Here is a 23058-nt window from a genome sequence, read left to right as displayed (position 1 = left end):
ACTTGAACCCAGGAGGCGGAGGTTGTGGTGAGCCAAGATCGTGCCACTGCACTCCATCCTGGGCAACAAGAGTGGAAACCCCGTCTCAAAAAAAAAAAGTAAATATATTTTCTATTTCTTATTATTTTCTTAATAACAGCTTCTTTTCTCTAGCTGACTTTATTATAAGAATACAGTATATAATACATAACTGTACACAATATGTGTAAATTGAATGTTTATGTTATCCATAAAGCTTCTGGTTCACAGCAGGCTATTAGTAGCTAAGTTTTTGGGAAGTCAAAACTTATACTCGGATTGCTGACTGTACAGGGTATGGGTGTCCCTAACCCCTGTGTTGTCCAAGGGTCAATTGTATATTCTTTTTAAAGAAGTTAAAATAAGACTGTTCATACTTTTATTGCACTGTTCATGACAGCATGTCAAGTGTGATAAAGCATTTTTTTCTTAGTTTAATTTATTGAATTGTAATTAAGGTATTTTTCACTGTAGTCCTAAGAATGACCGTGTTAAAACTGTCTTGACAAGTCCTTTGCTAATGCCTTAATAAACAACATTCAACATTGTTAAAGTTGGGAACAAGTTTGAGGTAAAATTTGTGTCCATGAGAGTGGATGAATCATGGTGTAAAGAAAATAATGTAGAGAAAATATATGAAAAAAAAGTCAGTAACTGAAGAGTAGATTTTTGAAAGTTCAGTGGGTTTTGCTTTGCTCTAGGGCCAATTTTAGCTTCTTTATTAAGCATTATTTTGTCAATTTTCCTATTACAAAAAAACATAATTGAGATTTTGTTTTGGGATTGCTAGAAGAAATGAGTTGGTGTTTTCATGATGTTTCCTCTGAAACACAAAACTGAACATGGTCCTTTACAAGATTTCCCTCTCTTTTACATACATTCTAGACTGGATGAAAATGAAATGAATCTTAGAGCTCAGGAAATATCACGATTTCAAATGGACAATGCTTGACTTTTTTGTCAGATTGTTTCTTCATGGAAAAACTCATTATCTCTCCCATTCCAGTTTTCCAGTAGAGGTTTGATTGAGTCTTGAGCATGTGTTGACCATCTTCATAGCATGTATTATGACTGAAGTATTAAGGATCTAAAAGGAACAGAGATAGATTGCATTTAGCTTAGGATTGTTATATGCACTCTCATTCAATGTTTGGACAACTTGCTGGAATACCCTTGACAGTTCACCATTATCTTTCCCTGTGCATTGGCTCGATAGATTGAATGCATCTATCTTATCAATGGAATGATGATATGTTATGCTTGGAGATCTGAAATTGTTGCTTTGTAGCCCTTTGCTCCTATTTATCTCCAGAATCAGGACCTCTAGAATGAAAGTCTGATAAAGAATCAGTCAATGCTTTTTGTTTGTTTGTTTTTTCCCACAGGAATCTGAAATTACTCCAAAGAGTATGTGTTTTTTTTTTGTTTGTTTGTTTGTTTTCTTTTTTTGTGGCGCTGAAAGATATGCCAACTCAAACTCCTAGGTCTCTCAGGATTGATGGGTACCTTTTAATAGTGCGTCAGAATTGAAGATATTCTAGTGTAAGGTCTAGCTACCTTTCCAGAATTACCATCCCAAAAAGCTGTTAATTTAAATCCCACTTCTTAAGCCAAGCAGTACATCTAAAGTGAGCTTTTAAAAATTGTATTATTTATTTATTTATTTATTTATTTATTTATTTATTTTGAGCCAGAGTCTCACTCTGTCTCCAGGCTGGAGTGCAGTGTTATGACCTCGGCTCACTGCAACCTCCACCTCCCAGATTTAAGCAATTCTCCTGCCTCAGCCTCCCAAGTAGCTGGGATTACAGGTGCCTGCCACTATGCCCAGCTAATTTTTGTATTTTTAGTAGAGACGGGTTTTCACCATGTTGGCCAGGATGGTCTTGATCTCTTGACCACCTGCCTCGGCCTCCCAAAGTGGTGGGAGTGCAAGCATGAACCACCATGCCCAGCCTAAAGTGAGCTCTTGACTGAAACTATTACTGACTGGATTTTATTGAAAGCACTGAACCCTGACTGTATCCAGCATTTACTAAAGCAATGAGAATTCTCCTTAAAGCATATGCCCTCAGTTTCAAAGGAAATCAGTTCTGAGATACTCTTTTTCTCTTATAGAGTAGTAGTATGGTCTTCAGACATTCACTGTATAGAGGGTTTAGGTTGTAGAACAAATCAAATATATTTGAAATGCATTTTGCTTTCTGAGGGACTATGGTGTGCTTTTCTTCAAGACTGTTGATAAAATTTACTTTTTAAAAAATTAACTTCCTCCTGTGTTTACACCAGCTTTTATACTTTGTTGGAAATGCAGCCACTTCCAGAGAGAATTTGGCGTTGCATTTATCAAACAGGATAGCTTAATTATTGGCACAGATTATTTTTTATTTGTTTGATCAGTGTGCACTGCCATGAGAGAGCATCCACATTTTCATTCCAGGCATGGAAAAAATGTAAAACAGGTTTGGCGTGAAGCATGTATGTATGTGTGTATGTGCATCAAACTCTACCCTATATGAAAGGCTGCGCATTTTAAAAATCCTTAGGAACTAGAGTAATTAATATCCTCTGTTGCTTATAAAAATTGGAAGACCTGGGAATATTTCATCCGTTTGTACCATTTGGAAACCATTATTGGCCCATAGGGATTGATACTTCAAGAGGAGTGGTCTCTTGCCAGCTTATTTCGTAAGTTTTGCCTATCTAGTTTCACTGTTTCCCACCCTTCTCTCCTTTATGATGTGTCTTTTCCTTGGGTAAAAGGTTTTTGTCAGCTTCTGCATTGTGCTTATATTTTTCTTCCTATTTACAAAAGCTCATCTTCCCTTGCCAGTGAAACAATTTATGGAGTGTGTACATCTACACCTAGCTGGCTCTGCTGTTGTACAGAGGTGCAAACAGGACTGTGATTTTAGACATAGTAGTGTCAACAGACATAGTAGTGAGGATGACACAGCATCCCACAGGAAAAGATTGCAGTGATGTTATCCTCACTTCAATTCAACTACATGGCTAACAAGCACATTACAGAGAAAAAAAAGAAAGAAAGGAGATTAAAGATTATTGCTTCTAGTCAGTCATGTCCCATGGGGAGACATCTTAGAACTCATTCTACCCATTGTGACCAAACATATATAGCAGTTTTTCAGAGAAGGAATCAAAACTCAAGAATAAATGACATGTTCTGATATGTTAGGCAAATGTCAGACAATGACACAGAGCCCTAAGTTAGTATTTGGGAAACTAAAATTTTGAAGTACTTTTTTTGGGGGGAGGTGGGGACGGAGTCTTGCTCTGTGGCCCAGGCTGGAGTGCAGTGGCCGGATCTCAGCTCACTGCAAGCTCTGCCTCCCGGGTTTGCGGCATTCTCCTGCGCTTCGTCAGCCTCCGGAGTAGCTGGGACTACAGGCACCCGCCACCTCGCCCGGCTAGCTTTTTTGTTTTTGTGTCTTTTTTTGTATTTTTTAGTGGAGACGGGGTTTCACCATGTTAGCCAGGATGGTCTCGATCTCCTGACCTCGTGATCCGCCCAGCCTCCCAAAGTGCTGGGATTACAGACTTGAGCCACCGCGCCCGGCCTTGAAGTACTTTTATACAAAGCATATGCTAATATATGCAGACTAATGGAAATTATCCATGACCTTGAGGTTTCTCACAGGTTGACAGTGGGGTTCTTGGTGTCACAGAAAGTGACCATTGCTGGTATAGATTCTAACAATTACTTGGATTAAACCACGACTTCATATTTAATGTGAATTTTATCTACTTAGCAGTCTGAGCATTTGCTCCTTTGCCAGCAGTTTCGCTTGCACATATAAGTAAGTAAACAAACGTATTTATCACCCCTAGGATCAGTAAGCACTAATAGAGTTGCTGCTGCTTGCATTTTAGTTTTGTTTTAATGACAGACACATCCTAAATTAACTAAGAATGGTTTGCTTGCTTAGAGCTCAGCAAGAAAGGTAAAGATATGAGCATGATTCGTTGTCACCAATCAGGTTGAAAGGATGGTACGTGTTATTCTTTGTTGTCAGCATACTCTGTCTTAGATTGAATTTCTAAGGGGGAGTGTGTGTGTGTGTGTGTGCAGTCATGCATGTGTGCATGTCTGTGCATATGCGCACACCCACATTACTATTTTCTTTCATGGGAGTTGTGATGTCGCTTTTTGACAAAATTCATTGTGAACGTTATCCGAGACTGCAGTGAGGAAAACCAACAGACTGAACAAATGAACAAATACACAGACTCTGCTCCCCAACTTTATGTAATATTTTTATATGCGTTTTATTTAAAGCCAGCACTCTACATACAGTCATCGTGAATTATCTTTTGTGATGTACAATATTTGGTAAGGTTTGCTTTGCAAATGCTCCCTTATTCAACTAGTTCCATGAATGGGATGAAACATGGTCAGTTTTGTTCTGTACACAGACAGTATATTAAGATAAGGATTAAAACCGTGTTTAATCAATTGTTAGACTTTTATCCCTTCATGTTTCTGTTCTATCTTTCTTTCTGCCCTTTGCTGATCATCTAAAAATAAATTTGTATTCTCTGACCAATGCACTCACTCCATTCATTTATTAACTCTTTTACAGTCTTGTTTCTTTCCGAAGTGGTAGAAACCCTTGATAACCTACTCTAGTGAACTTTCTTCAGACCATGTCTTCTTTAACACCTGCAACACTTAACAATGTTGACTACCCTCTCAGGTGGTCTTTGATGCGTTCTTTGCTGTCAACCGTTAACACTATTCCTGTATCCAGAAGCGCTGTCTGAAAGCCAGGACTGCTGATATTGATCATTTTGGTCTGTTTCTGTCTCCACTTTGGCCTCTCTTTTCCATTTCTCCATTGCCTGCATGTTTTCTTCTTTTTCTGTTTGTCAATTCCATTTGATATAACTGTTCTACGAAGAAAGTAAAAGATACTGTTTAAAACTAAAACCAGTTATATCACTTACATCTTTTGGAAAAGACATAATGCATGAAGTACGGGGTAGGTAGTGCTTACAACTTATTTTTAAGAAAATGTCCAGGCTGGGCGCAGTGGCTCATGCCTGTAATCCCAGCACTTTGGGAAACCAAGGCGAATGGATCACCTAAAGTCAGGAGTTCGAGACCAGCCTGGCCAACACAGAGAAACTCCGTCTCTACGAACAAATACAACAATGAGCGAGGCATGGTGGTGAATACTGTAATCCCAGCCATTTGAGAGGCTGAGGCGGGAGAATCGCTTGAACCCAGGAGGCGGAGGTTGCAGTGAGCCGAGATCACACCACTGCACTCCAGCCTAGGTAACAAGAGCGAAACTCTGTCAAAAAAAAAAAAAAAAAAAAAGGAAAGGAAAGAAAGAAAAGAAAAGACAGAAAGGCAGAAAGACAGAAAGAAAGAAAGAAAGAGCCCTAAGGAACCCGGTAGGTCTGCTCAGTTGAACAGGTGTAGCACCCTGGAGTCTACTCTATGTCTAGGCTAAGTTTTCGTAGGTGTTTGGCATCTATTATCTTTTTAAATCCTTACCACAGCCTGTTTGTTATTTATCTCCATTTTACACATAAAATTACTTTATGTTTTCATTCCATTGAGAAAGTCTTCTAGGTGAATTTGAAAGCCAGGAGGAGTTGAACATGTTTGGCATTCCTCAAAAGAGAAAAGAAATAAGTGTTCAAAATGGTGAAATTTCTGAAACTAGGATGATGACTTCAAAAGATGATTTATGATACTTAGGTTAGGATGTTGCTACATCAGGTTAAATGCTGTCATTGATTTTTATTTTCCTTATAAAGAAGAAATAAATTTGCGGGCGGGGGTAGGGAGTTACTCAAACATACCTAATTTCTAATACTCCAAGCTACATATTTAGATATGCTATTATTTGTATTTATCAGTTTCCCATTTTTTAAATGTGCCTTTCTTAACACATTAATGATAGTTTAAAAAATAATATTTTCTTCATGGTAAAACAAATTAAATGATGAGAGAAAATTTAGGTCTCCTTGCAAGCTAGTTCTCCTGTTTTCTTTCAATGGAATAAGCTTCTTTGTGACTCTGGCTTTAAAATGTTTTGAAATGGTTGTTGGTTCACGGACATTAGGTTCTATAATACAATTTTCCCTATCATCTGGATGTATTGCTGTTTGAAGACACGTTCCACCATTATTGGTGCCCTCACTAGCAATGAGGGATGAGCCTGACTGAACTTTGGGAATAAAGCCAATTGTTTTCTCTGCTGCATTACAAGGAAAGTTATTCAGGAACATGCCCACTGTGGCAAATTTACCAAGTGGAATATTTGTTGCCTTGACATTTGGACTATCCACAGGCATGAAAAGTCAACAGAGAGGTATTTCTACACTTGCTTAGGAATTATTTGATTAAATAGCATTGGAGGATAGAAATAACTGTTTTGTTTTATTTTTTACTTAAGGTGTAATCCTCTTAGTCAACTGAAGCTTACAGTGGCAATGGTATCCATTATTTTATTCAGGTTTTTATTCTTTTTTCATTAATGTAGAGCTTTGTACCTAAATGCATTCTATACATGTCTCTCATTACTCCTCTAGCAGCAAGACAGCACTTTCACCTCTACCCCCAAACTAAACAGGATTTAATGATGTGCACTTCTTGCCTCATGGAGGGGGAAAAGCACAGTTTCCTGGTCTTAGTCTCTGAACTGCAAAGACACACTTGAGGTTTATCCACTGAGTAAATAACTAGGGTGAAAAAGTCTTTGCCTCTACAGCAAGAACTAATATGACCCAACCAAATTATGACCTACCTGTTGATATTCTTAACAAGTGTGGTTAGGGAATATTATGTTTATGCTGAGTCCATGACTCTGAGTAATTTAGGGCTGTGCTGCTCAATAGGGTAGCCCAAGCCATATGGTTCTGTAAGTTTACATTTAAATGCATGAAACATTTAGTTTTTCAGTAGCAATAACTACTTTTTTAGTGTTCAGAAGCCACATATGACCCAGTTGGGACCAAAGAGACTGAAATGTTTTCTGGGGATCATAGCTGAAGAGATTTTCCTTTCCTGCTAGACATGGGCACCAAGCTGCAGCTCTTGGAAGCTGTAGGCTGCCATCTTGGGGATGTGGAAAGCCCCCTTAAGAAGAAGGAAACACTAAGGATAGTAAAGAGACCAGAAGGAAGAAATTTTGTCTTTGGTGATAGCATAGAGCTGCTACATCAACACTTGCCCAAGTCCTGTTCTATTTCTAGACCTATTATGTTCAATACTGTGGTCCACTAGCCTCCTGTGGATACTGAGTAAGTAAAATTTGGCTAGTTCAAAGTGAGATGCATTGTAAGTGCACAATACACATTGGATTTTGATGACTTAGTATATAATAATAATGTAGAATGTCTCATTAATCCTTTTTATATTGGTTACATGTTTAAAGGTTAATATTTTGGATATATTATGATAAGTAAAATACATGAAGTTCATTGCACTTATTTCATTTTATTTTTTCAATGTGGCTACTAAAAATTGAAATCACGTGTGTGGCTCACATTATATTTCTATTGGACAGTGTCACTTCAGACATTTAAGTTACTTTAACAATAAATTCCTTTCATTGTTCAAGTCAGTTTGAATCACATTTTCTGCTGCTTGCAACATACAGATTTCTAATTAATGCTTGGCATAACATTTCTGTTTAAACTTTATTTCTTGCAACCATGACACACATACAAATGTATATGTGTGTGCACCGGCACTCACACATGCCATAAAATATGCTTCCCTGTGTTCCTAAATATCCATCTGAGATGCTAGCTCATTACGTAAAACTTTCTGACTCTCAGCTTTTCACATCTGAACCATAAAAAAAAAAAAAAAAAGATTTGGAAGTTAGATATTTCCATGACTATAGATATTTCCATGACTATATTCATTCTACTGATTATTTTCTGTGTTTGATTCACTTCTATTTATACACTGAATTGTCATTAAATTTTCTTCTTATTTCAGTTTTGGGGTACTTTGCTTCTCTCTTTGATCTTTTTGATGTCACTGAAATTATAACCATTTACTTAGCTAGTAAGACTGCATATAAGTGGCAGTGGAGAATGAAAAATAAAACTATCCACTCAAAAGAACTGAATAATTTTTAAAATGCTAGAGTGTGAGATTTTATACTGTAGGAAAATAAGTCATTACCAGATATGTTATTTAAAGATTTTCTTTAAACTTTTAAGCCTGCACATTTAATTTTCTAGTTTTTTTCTAAAAAAAAAAAAAAAAAAAAAGGCAAATATAAAATTACAAGCTATAAGATAGTAATAAAAGTCATTTGGTTATCTGTTTATTAGACTAGAAAACCTTTATCTTCTATGAAATGCATATAGATTAAGGGAAACTATATGTAGCCAACCAAAATAAAACAGTCACGCTGTGCATTTTATCAAATTCTTCTGAAAACAGGAAAACACTCGATAATAAGCTGCATATAGCTCCCTTGTTACTAGTTATACTTTATATAATGTTTAAGGAAATTTTTGAGATATCTCTTCTTATCTTTTTTCTATGAAAGTGATAACTTAAGTATAATTGTATAGCAGTATGTTTTTATTTTTATATTTCTTCCAATTCTTTAGGACATCAATCATTATTGAAATTGTGTCCTTCCCCCATCTCATTTCTTTGCTTTTTACCTCTCTGACTTTCTTTGTATTGAAAAAGCTAGGTTCTTTCTAGGAAAGAAGTGTCCTATGTATATTCTGATTTCTTTCTTTTCTTTTTTTTTTTTTTTGGAGAAATGAATGAGTATTGAGTAAAGTCATGCTGTAAGTGTCATTTGAAAAACACAAGTTCATTATATTTTGTTATTCATCCTAATTTTCAAGTAGAACTTGCAGTTAGCTAATCATTGATTAGGGTGCCATTAGAGTTGGCCGATAGGAAGGTAATTCTGTGAGTGAAGTGGAAATTATTTGGCTAAATCACATGGTTTTCCACCTTTCATTATTATACCGCTTTTGTGAAATACTTGTAATTTTGATTGTAGAAAGTTTTAAAATTAAATAGCTGTGTATAAACTTATTGAATTTAATCCCTATATATATTAAATTCTCATTGGCTGCATGGCACTATAGGAGACTCTTATTTGGAAAATCTTTTATTTTCCTTTGGGACTAGTACCAATGAGTGTGTTAAACAAAGTAATTCCTAAATATGGCCTTAAACTCTCTTCCCCAAAACAAACACATTGCTCAAAATAACCCTGACTGAGCAGAAAAGCAGTTGTTTACCAGGTATCTCTAAACTATATGCCCATATCCTAAAAGTAGGGATTAAGATGAAGATTTTATGTGAATAGATTGGACAAATATGGGAAATCCACTCACTCATTTATTTATTCGTTCATTCAACCAACATTTATCAAGTACTTATCATAGTGAATCTGTGTCACCAAGAACAAAGTTTGGGAACATTCCTGCTGAGGAGAGTAGGGGTTATATTAGCAATGTTATATTTTATGTATTTGACACCTTGGGTGGATCACTTTTACTATGCTTTCCTCTAGAAGATAAAATAATTTACTGTAATAATCAGTAATAACCAGTATTTTCTCTTTTCTTCTTAATGGAGATGTAATTTACATATAGTAATATTCACCATTTTAAAGTGTATAATTCAGTGTTTTTTTACATTATAAAGGTTATGAAACTGTTACCACCATTGAATTCCAGAACTTGAACAATTCTCTAAAATAAACCTCATACCCAGTCATATTCATTCCTCACTTCTCTTCCCCCCTGTCAGCTGGCAGACTACTTTCTGTCTCTCTAAATTTGCCTATCCTGGACACTTCATATAAATGCAGCCCTACAATATGTGGCCTCTGTGTGTGTTTTCTTTAACTTAACATAATATTTTCAAGATTCATCTATGTTATAGCATGTATCAGTACTTCATTCATTTTTGTGAGTGAATTAAAATATTCCATAGTATAGATGTAGTACATTTTGTATATCCATTTATCAATTGTTGAACATTTGGGTTGTTTCAACTTATGAATAGTTCTGCTGTAAACATTTGTGTACAAGCTTTTGTATGAACATATGTTTTCTGTATTCCTGCATATACACCTAGGAACAGAATTGCCGGCTCACATAGTAATTTTATGTTTGAATTTGTAAGGAGCTACTAAACAGTTTTTCACAGTAGGTGCATCAGCAGCAGTAACGTATGCAAGTTCCAATTTATCCACATGGTTGCCAACACTTGTACTTTTTGCTTGTTTGATTGTAGCCACCCTAGTAGGTGTGAGGTGTTGTATTTATTCTTTAGTTTAGAAAAAGTGAACCACTTTTTAATCATAAATTTAAAATTTTATAAATTATTTTATGATTTACTAAAATTTGCATTTTTATCAAAATTATGAAAATCTTGCAGCTTACAGTAGTTCACTCTTTTTAATATTGAGCACTATTTAAAAATGCAAGAATTCAAATAATGACATAACTGAAGTAGCTCAAAGTCTACTTGTCTGTAAACTCAGAGGCTATTATTGTTCATTAAGAGTCTTCTGATTACAAGAGAAGACATGTAGTACCACACAGACAAAAACTATGCCTGAAACAAGCTTGAATAATTACAAAGAATTGTGAACTTACTCTCAAAACAAATGCATGTAACTGAGTCCTCATATCCCTTGGGCCAGCTGTATAATTGGAACTTCTATGAACTAACTTGTAAAATAAAAGGATAATTTTTTAAAAATTCTAAGTTGAAGCTTAGTATCTGCTACAGTTGTTTAGAAATTAGGTCAACAACATATTTTGGTAAGAAGGATAGTCTATAACTGACATTTTGAATTACAGCACATGTTGACAATAAAAAGCAGATCAATTTTTTTAAGTTTTATTATTGTTTCTAATTTTCTGTATACAACAAATTCCCTTATTACCTACACCTAGGACAAATCACTCCCACTGCCACACTCTTGGTTTTAAAGCCTTTTGTGTTTCCAAAGGGAATGCTTTTATGTATTACATGGCAAGCATCTTGGTAAAGCAGAAAAGTTTTCTGATTTGGTTCCCAATCAGGAAATAACTCTCCAACCAAAGATCCTAGCCCACCCTTTCATCAGAGTGCAGTAGAATAAGTGACTGGTGCAAAAGAAAGAAATGCTAGAAAGAAGACAGTAAAACTTACATAGATAACCTCAGGGTCAACCCAAACTATTCCAGAGTAATAAGAAAAACATTATCTAAAACATATTCTAGAAAGCAAATTGCATTAGTTTTCTGTTGCTGCATAACAAATTACTCTCAAACTTAGTTGCTGAAAATAATATTTATTATCTCATACAGTTTTTGGCATTCAGGAATTTAAGAACACCTTAGGTGAGTGATTCTGGCTTACAACCTCTCTTATGAGATTCAGTCAAGCTGTTGACTGGCGCAGCAGTCATGTGAATATTTGGTTGGAGCTGGAGGATCTGTTTCCAGGCTTACTCATGTGGTTGTTTATAGGAGATTTCAGTTCTTCTTCTTATGGACCTCTGAGTAAGGCTGCTCACCACTTGGCAACTGGTTTCTTTCCAATAAGTGAAGAGGGAGAGGGAGGTGGATGGGAGAGGGCGCACAACCAATGTGGCAGCTACAATGTCTCTTACAACTTTTTCTCACAGGTAACATACCATGACTTCTTGCAATATTCTATTGGTCATCCAGACTAATGCTGGTGCATTGTGGAAGGAGACTACATAGAGATGTGAATTACAGAGGGTGGAGATAATTAGGGGTCATCTTAGAGGACAACTAACCCACCAACCTCCCTCGACTGACATTAATTTATAAATTTAGGTATTTATTATTAGAACACAATGCTTCTCTAGAATGTTGCTTATTGTTGTCTTCTTTCTAGTTTTCTGAGTAAAGCCTAAAGGTCTTTAGGAATTGCTTTACGTGGGCTGGATGGGCTCTGCTTAGTGATTAGAGTCACCTACTCACCATATCTTTTAACTGAAGTAGGGTGTCCAACATTTAACCTTCCAATTTTTCTTTCAAGGGTAGTTTTAAAAAGAGGCAGGTGTTTTAGCTCTAAGAATACCTGTATGTTTTTAGAACAGAGAAAGTGGGAACAATGGAGGAATGAAGTCATGTATATTTTTTTAATCTTGTTTTTACAGTAGGTGGTTAAGTCCTACCATATGATGGCTGGTATTTTCAAGAATTGTTTCTTTCTATCAATAGAAAAATGTGTCCCTTCCAACTTTCCATTACTTGAATGTCTGTGTTAACCTAGAAAGACAGTAGGAGACTAAAACTTGTAATATTTTCATTACGTGAAAGATTAAATTATGTTTTATTATATGAGTTCTTTAGTATTTTCCCTGGACAGACCTTTTCTTCCCATCACACAAACAATAGAGACAACTTTATGAAATATGAGAGAATTGTATTTTAATACTCTGAGGTAGGATCAAGCTACTTTCATCATATATTACAATTTTCCCCTAAAGAAATTCTAACTATGAGGGCCAATGGGCTCAGGTTACATACAAGAATTATATATACATTATCATTTGTTTTTGAAAGTAATTATTCTAAGGCAAAGTTAGGTTTGAATTTGATTCTGAACAATGATGATGCATTTGAACTGCTAGGGTAATTAGGACTATGTCCCTTTCCCTCTATTAACATAGATTCACCCACATATTCTTTTTCATGTGTAGTCCTTTAAACTGCACAGCCTTTGAAGGATGGTTAGTTTGTATCTGGGGTTTGTGCATCTTTTCATCTACTTTTTGATTGCCATGTCATTGAAAAGTGCTTAATCAGAGAGAGGAGTACAAAATAAAATCACCATTAGCATAAATAGTTTATACTCATTTTAATGATTTTTTCTTGTTGGTTTATGGAGTTGGGCATTTGGAAGAGTGAAGAATATATAACTTTCTTTTTTAGTGTATTTTGTAAATCAGTTTTTCTCTTCTACTTTGTTTCAACATTTAAAAAAAGAGACAAAGTCATCAGAGTCAAATTATGTATTTATGTTTTTGTTAGAAAAATAATTGGTTAGATGAATTGACTTACTAATTTAACAATTTATTTTGGAAAAATTTTTTAAAGCTAAAATATGTATTTAATATGTGAATTGAAGAAACTGGAAATATATGAAGATATACATTGTATTATACTTATCATCCTTAGAAATGCACTGTTATCTTGTTTAGAGAGACTTCATTCAGTTCCTAAATAATTTTTTTTTAAATTCTGGAATCCTTAGAAATACCATTCCGGTGGTATAGCTAATGGGCAAACTGGAACCAACAGAAAGGAATTTTATTTCTTTATCCCTCACACCCACCCCAATTCCTTGCACAGATTTACATGGCATGGCTCATGTAACACAGTAGAAAGATTCCCGAAAATTGTATTGAACTTTTCTATCCCTATTTTAAATGCACTGAAGGATAGACTACTTAAATGAATCTAAAAGTAATTTTTCTTTTATAACTGTGGCTTGAAAACATTTAGATTTTATATAACAACTGTGTTTAATCATTCCAAGTTGTTTTTATCAGAATAAATCCCTAAAGCAAGCGTTGCTGAGTGTCAATCCTTTGCTCTCCCTTATGACTGAAAACTATGGTTGCTTCTTTGCTTGTAACTTTAATTTATGGAAAACAGGCTTTTGGTGTCCAGAAGGCAGAATGAACTTGGTGAAACAGATGCTAAACCTAAATGGCTTTTAGCATTTTCTGCCCCTGCCTCCTGGTTGCTTTTGTTGCATTTCTATGGGTACCTTGGATAATGTGAGTCACCCAGGTAGGCAGAGTTCATAGAGATTAATGTCTGGCTCGTGAAGAGGAGCAGAAAGCAGTAGAGGGGTGGATGTTCTTAGGATGATCCACATCTGTTCTTCTCTTGTCCCTGTGCTTCCTGGTCACCCACCTCCAGTTTCAGTTTTATTCCCATTTTACATTGAAACTTAATGTAATTAAAATAAATTATGCAGGATCCATATTGTGTTTTAAATAACACTTCCAAAAGTATATCATGGGTAAGTTAATAATTGTGAACAAGATTCCCTTGTTTAAGATAGCAAAATGAAGCTAAATCTCAAAATATTGTTCCCTCTTAACCCAATGGCATCAACAATATAAAATTAAAAATCAGCGCTGACCATTCATCATTCATCCATCCACCCCATCCATCCATCTAGTCCAAGGAGGAGAAAACTCCCAATCATCAATGAGAACAAAATACTACTATCTAGCAAAGGAAGCAGATCTAAGTCCCAGAGTCTGCATGTCTGGCTTTGGTAATAGCACATGTGCATTTAGTTGCTCACTGCATAAACCAAATAGGGGGGATATAAACAAAATGAAATCCTGAAAACACCCTACTCTCATCCCAACTGTAGAGAAGCTAGTGGGGCAGCCTGAGAGAAAGAACAGGGACATTTCCATGAGGGTGGTAGTCTTCTTGCTCACAAGAGAGTAATAATTTTTCCATCTTGATGTCTCCATGAGGGCATGAAAGTGAGGGATAAAAAACAGAATGACCAAATACACTCAAAGCTAATTAACTTTTGCAATAAACAAGGTTGTAATTGATCAGAAAACAAAAGAGGAAAATGGGACAAAGAGTTGGAATATGTAGCGAAATATATGCTAGAATCCCTAGGAGCTGACTTCAACCTGCCTATTGCCTTAATGCCTTATCTCTATTATATCTGAGGAAGAGAGCAGCTAATTGGGTTAAATAAATCTCCTGAGGTACTCCTCATGGCAGTAGAGGCTCAGAGGCCCTGGGCTGAGTAAGGGAAACTTTCTGATGCCACAGGCACTGAATTGATTCCCAATAAAGTGAAGCAGACTTTGGCATAAAATAATTACAAAACCAGAGAGGAGATGGCAAAGCTCCAAAACACTAACCAAGACCCTGCCAAAGCCCAAACACTCCCCCTTGACAAATGACCCCCGGTATAAGTAGAACTCAAATTGTAGCTTATACAGGAAGCTAAATCTCAGCTAAGGTAAAAAGGGAATCAAGGAGAATCGACCCGTATTCTAATCATGCACATTGAAGTTCTAGATTAACCTGCCCAAGTATATCGTGGTTGACATGGAGACTAATAACAGGCAAATTAAGAGAACAAAATGTGGGGAATCAATGAAGAACTAAATCTGTAGAAACAAAGACACACTATGTTTCCAGGGAGAAAACTGTGGGTATAAATGAGTAACACTAAAACATACCTTTATTAAGCCATTAAATTTCAAGTATTAACGGCAAAAACCACAATTACTTTTGCACCAACTTAATATAAAGATGAAATTTTTCAGGATTTGGTGAGAAAAATAAACAAGTCACTTATACCACAAGCTCAAAAGCAGAAACAGATTATTTAATGATAAAACAGGGGATTACATGGGGAAATTGTGGTAAAGGGCAGAATAATCGTTGATATCATTTAAGTATAGATGGAAATTAAACAATCATGAGATTGAGGATTATAGGAAGTAAATATTGTAAATTTTGACAACATACAAAATTATTGTTAAAAATGTTGAGAGATAGAATCTTGATAATGGAAGATTAAATTGCTCAACTCTCTTTTTAGACATTGATCTAGAAGACTGTGTAGAATAGAATGACTAAAAACAGACTTTAAAACTTACAAATCACCAAGGGGAAAACATGTATGCATCACATAAAGAGGCAATCCATATAGAAGCTTTAAAACGAAGGAAACATTACATTTAGAATGTAAAATATAAGAAGTTGATTGTGTGTGTTGTATCAATGAATATGAATGTTTAGTACTTCTTAAGATAATGATATATATGTAATATAAATGAGAACAATACTCATATATTGAGTTACTACATGAAAAAAGAAATCCTATCTATATATACTACGTACAAGAAATAATTCTAAAGATGTTACTCATTGAATTAAAATTGAACAATAAGGTAAATAGTTAAATGCTAACAAAAATAAAACTAAAATTCATGATACTAATTTCAGACTATTAAATCCAAACCAAGAAAAGGGCTAAGTGAGACGAAAAAACTCAGTGTATTATACAAGTTGCAATTCACAATGTGACTATAATTGTATAAATCTCTACAGTCTAAATATCTAAAATGAAATAAAATAAAAATTATTCAACTGCAGGAAATGCAAAGAGAATTTAACAAAAATATAGTGGTGGTAAGAGATGTTAACTCATCATGTCAGCCATTAAAAGACTATGTAGAAAAAAATTAGTTGCAATTTAAAGGGTCTCAATAAAATCAATAAAAAGTTAAACCAAATGTAGATGTGGAAATAGATAACTTGATAGCTGGATGGTTGGATGGACTGATGAAGGAATGAATTATGGCTATTTCTAGAGAATCAATCTGTATTGCAATACCTTAGGCCATATACAGAAATGAAACATATATTAGACCTCAAAGGAAACTTTTATGTAGCCCAAAAAGGTAAAATTATATGAACTACCTCACTGGCCAACATGTAATAAAATTAGAATTTAATTTTAGGAAACTATCTTAATTTAGGAACTCTCTCAATTTTAATATTTGTGTAGAGAGTTTTTGCATATGCATATTCACTATTAATACACAGAAGACTCCTAACTTCACGCTGATTCCTTTAAAGTGTCTATTCTCTCCCCTCAAGAATTGAAATAGTTTCAGTATATTTTGTTTTATAAATATTTAACTTCTGTTTGCTGAGGTTGAGAAAGGCAATATTCCACAAGGGTCCATTTTCCAGATCTAAGGCATGAGTGATTTTTTTCATAGTTACAGTATTTATGAAATATTGGGAATTTATGCATGTGAAATGTCTCATAATGGACTATTTTAGACTTAAGCTATTCTTTTTTTTAGGTCTCCAGTGTAAAATTCAAAGAGTAGAAGCTATAGCAAATGAATATGCTGTGTTTCTTGTGCTATAGACTCCTCAATCTTTACAGGAGTCTTATTTGCTCAGCTAGATTGGTCTAAAAGAAATGGTTTAATTTTCTCTCAAATAATTCAACCTTCAAAAAGAAACCTTCCATGTTGTTATTTTTGCAGTTGTAGTGCATACTGGGGGGCTCTGCCAGCTTGGCATTAAATGTGTTTGTTTTATGTAGAGTTTGTTATTAAAGTAGTGGCTGAATTACTTGACATAATTTGCATAAAGTCATATCTCAGTGATAAAAAATAATGTATTGAGGGTTGTGAGTGAGTTGGAATGAATCATTTATTTCTTAATAGAAAAAGGCTTTATCTTCAGTTTCTATCGCACTTGAACTTCAATTACCTGGAATGTTTTCATTTGTTTGTTTATTTATATTTACTTAAGTGTTAATGATTATTCAGTGGTTTCAGCAGGAGAGTGTTTTAGGTCTGTCTTTAACCTTAGTCTAATCATAGAGGGAGTTGGCACATATCAGAATTGTACTGTAAAAGCAACCCTAAAGCTTGACAATGTTCTATGATTCCATTAGCAGCTATTAAATGGAGGTTTAATGTTTTTGCCATTTGGGGATCTGACAGACTGAAACTTAGTATTCGTTTTGGCCCCTGTGAATATCATCTGCTCATCCATGCTTATAAAAATGAAATAAAAAGTCAGTCTTTGTTCTTGCTCTTGCAGAAGCAATTGTCGATTTTTATGAGGAAAACAATGAACATGTCACCCTGGATTTGGCAGCAGGGAAGAGCAGGGAGTATATAAATTGTCTTTTTGGGTGCCAACTGTTATGCACCAGAATTGTTTTTATTAGTGAAATGGTTGTAAGTCATGTAAATTGTATTTTTTTCCTTAGCTATGTTTTATGGTGGGAGGGGGGGTACATAGGGGAATGTGCATTAAATCTGAAATGGTCTCATGCTTAAATACCGCAATGTGGTAGACAGTTAATCTTCAAAACAAATAGTGAACATGCGTAACCGCTTTATTGCCATCAACATATGTCACTCTGTAATTATCCTGGCTTATACCTTAGGATGGGCTAAGGATGCAAGCGCTGTCTCAGCTCAGAGAATATTGTTTTTATTTTTTGGTTCCAAACAGAAGGTATTGGGAGAAAAATATCATGTGTATTTGCCCAATATTGGTGCTCATAAAAACAATAACCCTGAAATTATTAGTGCTGTCTGTTCAGGACCTAGGAGAGCAGGTGTTGGGTAAGTCTGACTAAACAGCTGTGTCAATACACCTTGGCTCATCTGAGACTATTTGGGAAAATTCCTGAGGAGGCTCACAACACCACACATAGTCATTTCCAGTTACCTGGTGGCGACAAACACAAGTAGCATATAGAGACTGGGTTGCAGCTGACCTTCTGATGACCAGAGAATACCTCCAGAGAGACTGCGATGTAGTTTGCAACTGAAAAAAGAGCCACTTGAATGCTGATCCTTGACAATAGGTATCGCCATTGAGGCAGCAAGCCCAACTATTTATCTTTTTTCTTATTTGATAACTAAGAGGGATGGTTGTATAGAAAAATGTGGGTGAGAATGAACACAGACCACAAACTGACGTTTGCAAGAAATGTAGCTGTAATTTTCTGTAGATTTTACCCATGTAGTCCTCTATACCTAGAGAGATCATACATCCAGGTTTGCCCAGAAGAGTCCAGGGTTATGACTTGTCCTGACCATCCTTCTTCCCTCTCAAGAGTTTCCCAGGCATGCCACCATAACCATCCCACCATAAGAACTTTTCCCTGAGTTCGTTTTCATAGCAGAGCCTTGCTACTTTAATGGAGAGAGCCATGGGGATTTAAAATACACAGAGAAAGGCCTATCTATCAATACATTATAATATCATTTCCTTCAAAGTATTCGGAGATTTCCTTCGCCTGTCTCTAGTTCTCCAAAGGGTGTGTGTAATGTTATAATACGTATAACAGAGATGGAAATTGCTGGCCAGAGGAGCAGCACGCACATTACTTGGATAATGTAATGCTTTTTTTGGGAGGACTTGGCATCCTTCAGGGAGGCTCACTGCTTTTATGAGATCATTAGTTTACTTATTATTCAATAAATTTAACTCCTCTACACTCAAACCTGTAGTAAAATACGTTTTGTGACTGTGATGTTCTCTTTTCAGAAGTTAGGCTGGGCTGGCAATAGCTGGCTGGAACATGGTCTGGGGAGGAAATGGGTGAGGTCGAAAGTGGTGAGGCAAGTTGCTGAAGAACAGGAATCCGCTATGCGAAAGAATCAGAGTGCACCCTTAGGGGCCTTCATTTAGGGGTCTTGAAATATATCACACTCTCCCAAAACTAATTCATGCTTCAGCTGCCCTCATTAATCATAATCAGTTGTGAAAGACCATATTGACAGTAACTACCTACGTGGATCACGTTTTGTAAATCAGGTTTTAGTTGTAGTATACACCATACTGACCAAATTTGTGTCCCTGTAAATCACTGTTCATATACATCCAGATTCCATTTACATGCATACAGGCACATGCATGCATACATACAGATATACATGCATTTGCATAAGGAGTGCATATAATTATACATCAGCATATAGAGAAGTATCTTTGAAACCAAGTGATCTGGCTCCGTAACTGTCCTTCCATGCACACAGTTTGCCTCCTTTCCTGCCCTTAGCTTGGGGCTGGGAAGGGACTACCTGCCTCTCTCTGATTCCAAGTGACCTCAGAAAGCACACCTGCTCTTCACATTCACATATGTTTAATTCATACCTTTCTAATGCCTGGAGGTGATTTGGATATCTGGATTTTTTTTTTCCCTTTTTCTTTTCTACTTCTTCAGAATATTCTTTCCCATTTTTTTTTCAATGCTGCCAGAAGGATTTTTCTTAAATCACAGGCCTAATACTTTTATGTCTGTTTCCTAGAAACTTTTGGTAGATCCGTACTGTGTGAAAAATTAATGCCTCATAGCATGGCATTCAAGGGCCACTCTAATCTGACCTGCAGTTTCTTGCCTCCCTTTTGCATCATCTCTGCCAGGAAACCCAGACCAAACCTGTGCTTCCCAAGCCTTGTTCCTTCTCCGTGGTCTTCTTGTGTTGTCGGCTCCTTTAAGGTTCACCTGAAATGCAGCATTCTACCAAGCACTGGCCAATTCTCATAATCAGTTTTTCTTTTCTGTGAGCATACTGGATTTTTATCATTTGAGCAGAACCCTATCAATGTCTTGAATTATGACTGTGTGCATACCTGTAGTACCTGCTAATTATAAACTCCTGGAAGGCAGAGAACATGTCTCTTTATTCTTTTTGTCTCTCCTAGCATCTAACACAATATCTAGTAACTAATCAGACTCAATAAATACATGCAAAGTGAAGACAAAAATTAATTCCAAGCTAAAAAATGTTGCTAAAACTTTGAAAAGAATCCTTGTTGAGGATCAAGGTTTTTGATGATGGCAAATGCCTGAATAACCAGTATTTCTCGAAGTAAAGCCCCAGAATTACCAACCAATCATTCTGTCCACAGGTGACCTATAATTTAAAAGAAAAAAATTTAATTCATTCAAATTAATGAATTTAATTTGATTAATTTAATTTTTTAATTAATTAGTTTAAATTAATTAATTTATAAAATTTAATTCATTCAAAAATATGAATTTTGTTCATATATATACATTCAAAATTTTTGAAAGTTTGAAATGTAAGTTTAGTTACGGTTTTCATAGGCTTTTTTTGTCGTTTTCCATTTTTGCCACTTTTTTATTATTATTATTATTATACTTTAAGCTCTAGGGTACATGTGGACATCGTACAGTTTGTTACATATGTAGACATGTGCCGTGTTGGTGTGCTGCACCCATTAACTCGTCATTTACCTTAGGTGTATCTCCTAATGCTATCCCTCCCCCCTCCCCCCACCCCACGACAGGCCCGCTGTGTGATGTTCCTCACCCTGTGTTCAAGTGTTCTCATTGTTCAATTACCATCTATGAGTGAGAACATATGGTGCTTGGTTTTCTGTCCTTGCGATAGTTTGCTCAGAATGATGGTTTCCAGCTTCATCCATGTCCCTACAAAGGACATGAACTCATCCTTTTTCATGGCTGTATAATATTCCCTGGAGTATATGTGCCACATTTTCTTAATCCAGTCTATCATTGATGGACATTTGGGTTGGTTCCAAGTCTTTGCTATTGTGAATAGTGCCACAGTAAACATACATGTGCATGTGTCTTTATAGCAGCATGATTTATAATCCAATGGGTATATCCCCAGTAATGGGATGGCTGGGTCAAATGGTATTTCTAGTTCTAGATCCTTGAGGAATCACCACACTGTCTTCCACAATGGTTGAACTAGTTTACAATCCCACCAACACTGTAAAAGTGTTCCTATTTCTCCACATCCTCTCCAGCACCTGTTGTTTCCTGACTTTTTAATGATTGCCATGTGACTGATGTGAGATGGTGTCTCATTGTGGTTTTGATTTGCATTTCTCTGATGGCCAGTGATGATGAGCATTTTTTCATGAGTCTGTTGGCTGCATAAATGTCTTCTTTTGAGAAGTGTCTGTTCATATCCTTTGCCCACGTTTTGATGGGATTGTTTGATTTTTTCTTGTAAATTTGTTTAAGTTGTTTGTAGATTCTGGATATTAGCCCTTTGTCAGATGGGTAGATTATAAAAGTTTTCTCCCATTCTGTAGGTTGCCTGTTCACTCTGATGGTAGTTTCTTTTGCTATGCAGAAGCTCTTTAGTTTAATTAGATCCCATTTGTCAATTTTGGCTTTTGTTGCCATTGCTTTTGGTGTTTTAGACATGAAGCCCTTGCCCATGCCTTCATAGGCATTTTTTTAGTCTTACTAAGTACTATTATGCTCTCCAAGGCTATGAAAACATTGCAAAGTGTTGGCCATGTTGTCTCAGCAAATATTTAGTTAAAGGTGCAGTTTTCCCCAAAATATATAATTTCCTGTAATTTTTTTCTAATTATTTATATCTGTTAATTTTTTTTCTTTTTTATTGTTGGTATTTGGATTAATCATATTCTCTATTCACAATAAGCAGATCACCAGCACAAAAACATTCACTAGAGAAGGGGTGTTCAATCTTTTGGCTTCCCTGGGCCACACAGAAAGAACTCTCTTGAGCCACACATAAAATATCCTAACACTAACAATAGTTGATGAGCTTAAAAAAAAAAAAATCACAAAAAAAAAAACCTCATGATATTTTAAGAAAGTTTACAAATTTGTGTTGTGCTGCATTAAAAGCCATCCTGGGCCTCATGCAGGCCATGGGCTGCAGATTGGACAGTGCCAGAGGATAAATATTGTAATTACACTAGTAATATAAATACTACAATCTATATATATATTTTTAATTTTAATGTAGGGACAAGGTCTCTTTATGTTGTCCAGGGTGGTCTCAAACTTCTGGGCTCAAGCAATCCTCCTTCCTTGACCTTCCAAACTGTTAGAATTAAATGATCCACCGCACCCCGCCTACAATTCAAATTAATGTAAAAACTGCAAGTGGCTGGTGGTCAGGACTCCAATGCACATGTAGACTAGAATTTGTTCATATCAGGATAGTGTGATGATTTTATTCAAGCAGCCACAAAAGAAGTTTGAATTGGAAGTAAGATGTGAATTATTTTTACATTTTATTTTATATATTTACCCCTTGTCCAATTATAATACATTTGTCACATAGTGACTTTGAAACTTTGAAACTTTCTTCTAGCTTTCAAACAAAACACAATGACCTTTTTGTCGAACCAATTAAGTTTCTCTGGAAAGTAAGATAATACTTTCTCCATCAAAATTAATGTATTTTCTTGCAGAAGGTGGTGAAATCACCAAAGTCACAGCAGCATAATTCAACTTTGCACTCTTTGTTAAAAATAATCAGGTAAATGTCACACTATGACTGAGATGGTGATAAAACAAGCCAAAAGTTTAATGACAAGTTTTATGTCCAGAGGGAAAACATAATGAACTTTTGGCAACATTACTGAACCAAATGGACACCCCTGGAATCTGCCTGCACTGGAAAAGCAGTTGCTGTCCTGGAAGAGTGGTTCTATTTTCTGTTCTATAGTACTTACTAT

General features: G+C 35.7%; 1 protein-coding gene across 4 annotated transcripts in view; it reads left to right on the top strand.

The window, feature by feature from the left end:
- Positions 1 to 23058, top strand: part of MACROD2 (mono-ADP ribosylhydrolase 2) — a 2180049-nt gene that overhangs the window by 1225156 nt on the left and 931835 nt on the right. The window lies entirely within an intron of this gene.

Source organism: Rhinopithecus roxellana, chromosome 13 (assembly GCF_007565055.1).
Source record: "Rhinopithecus roxellana isolate Shanxi Qingling chromosome 13, ASM756505v1, whole genome shotgun sequence".
Classification (NCBI taxonomy): Eukaryota; Metazoa; Chordata; class Mammalia; order Primates; family Cercopithecidae; genus Rhinopithecus; species Rhinopithecus roxellana.
The sequence above is the reverse complement of the archived record's forward strand: the minus strand, read 5'-3'. Positions and strand labels throughout refer to the sequence as shown.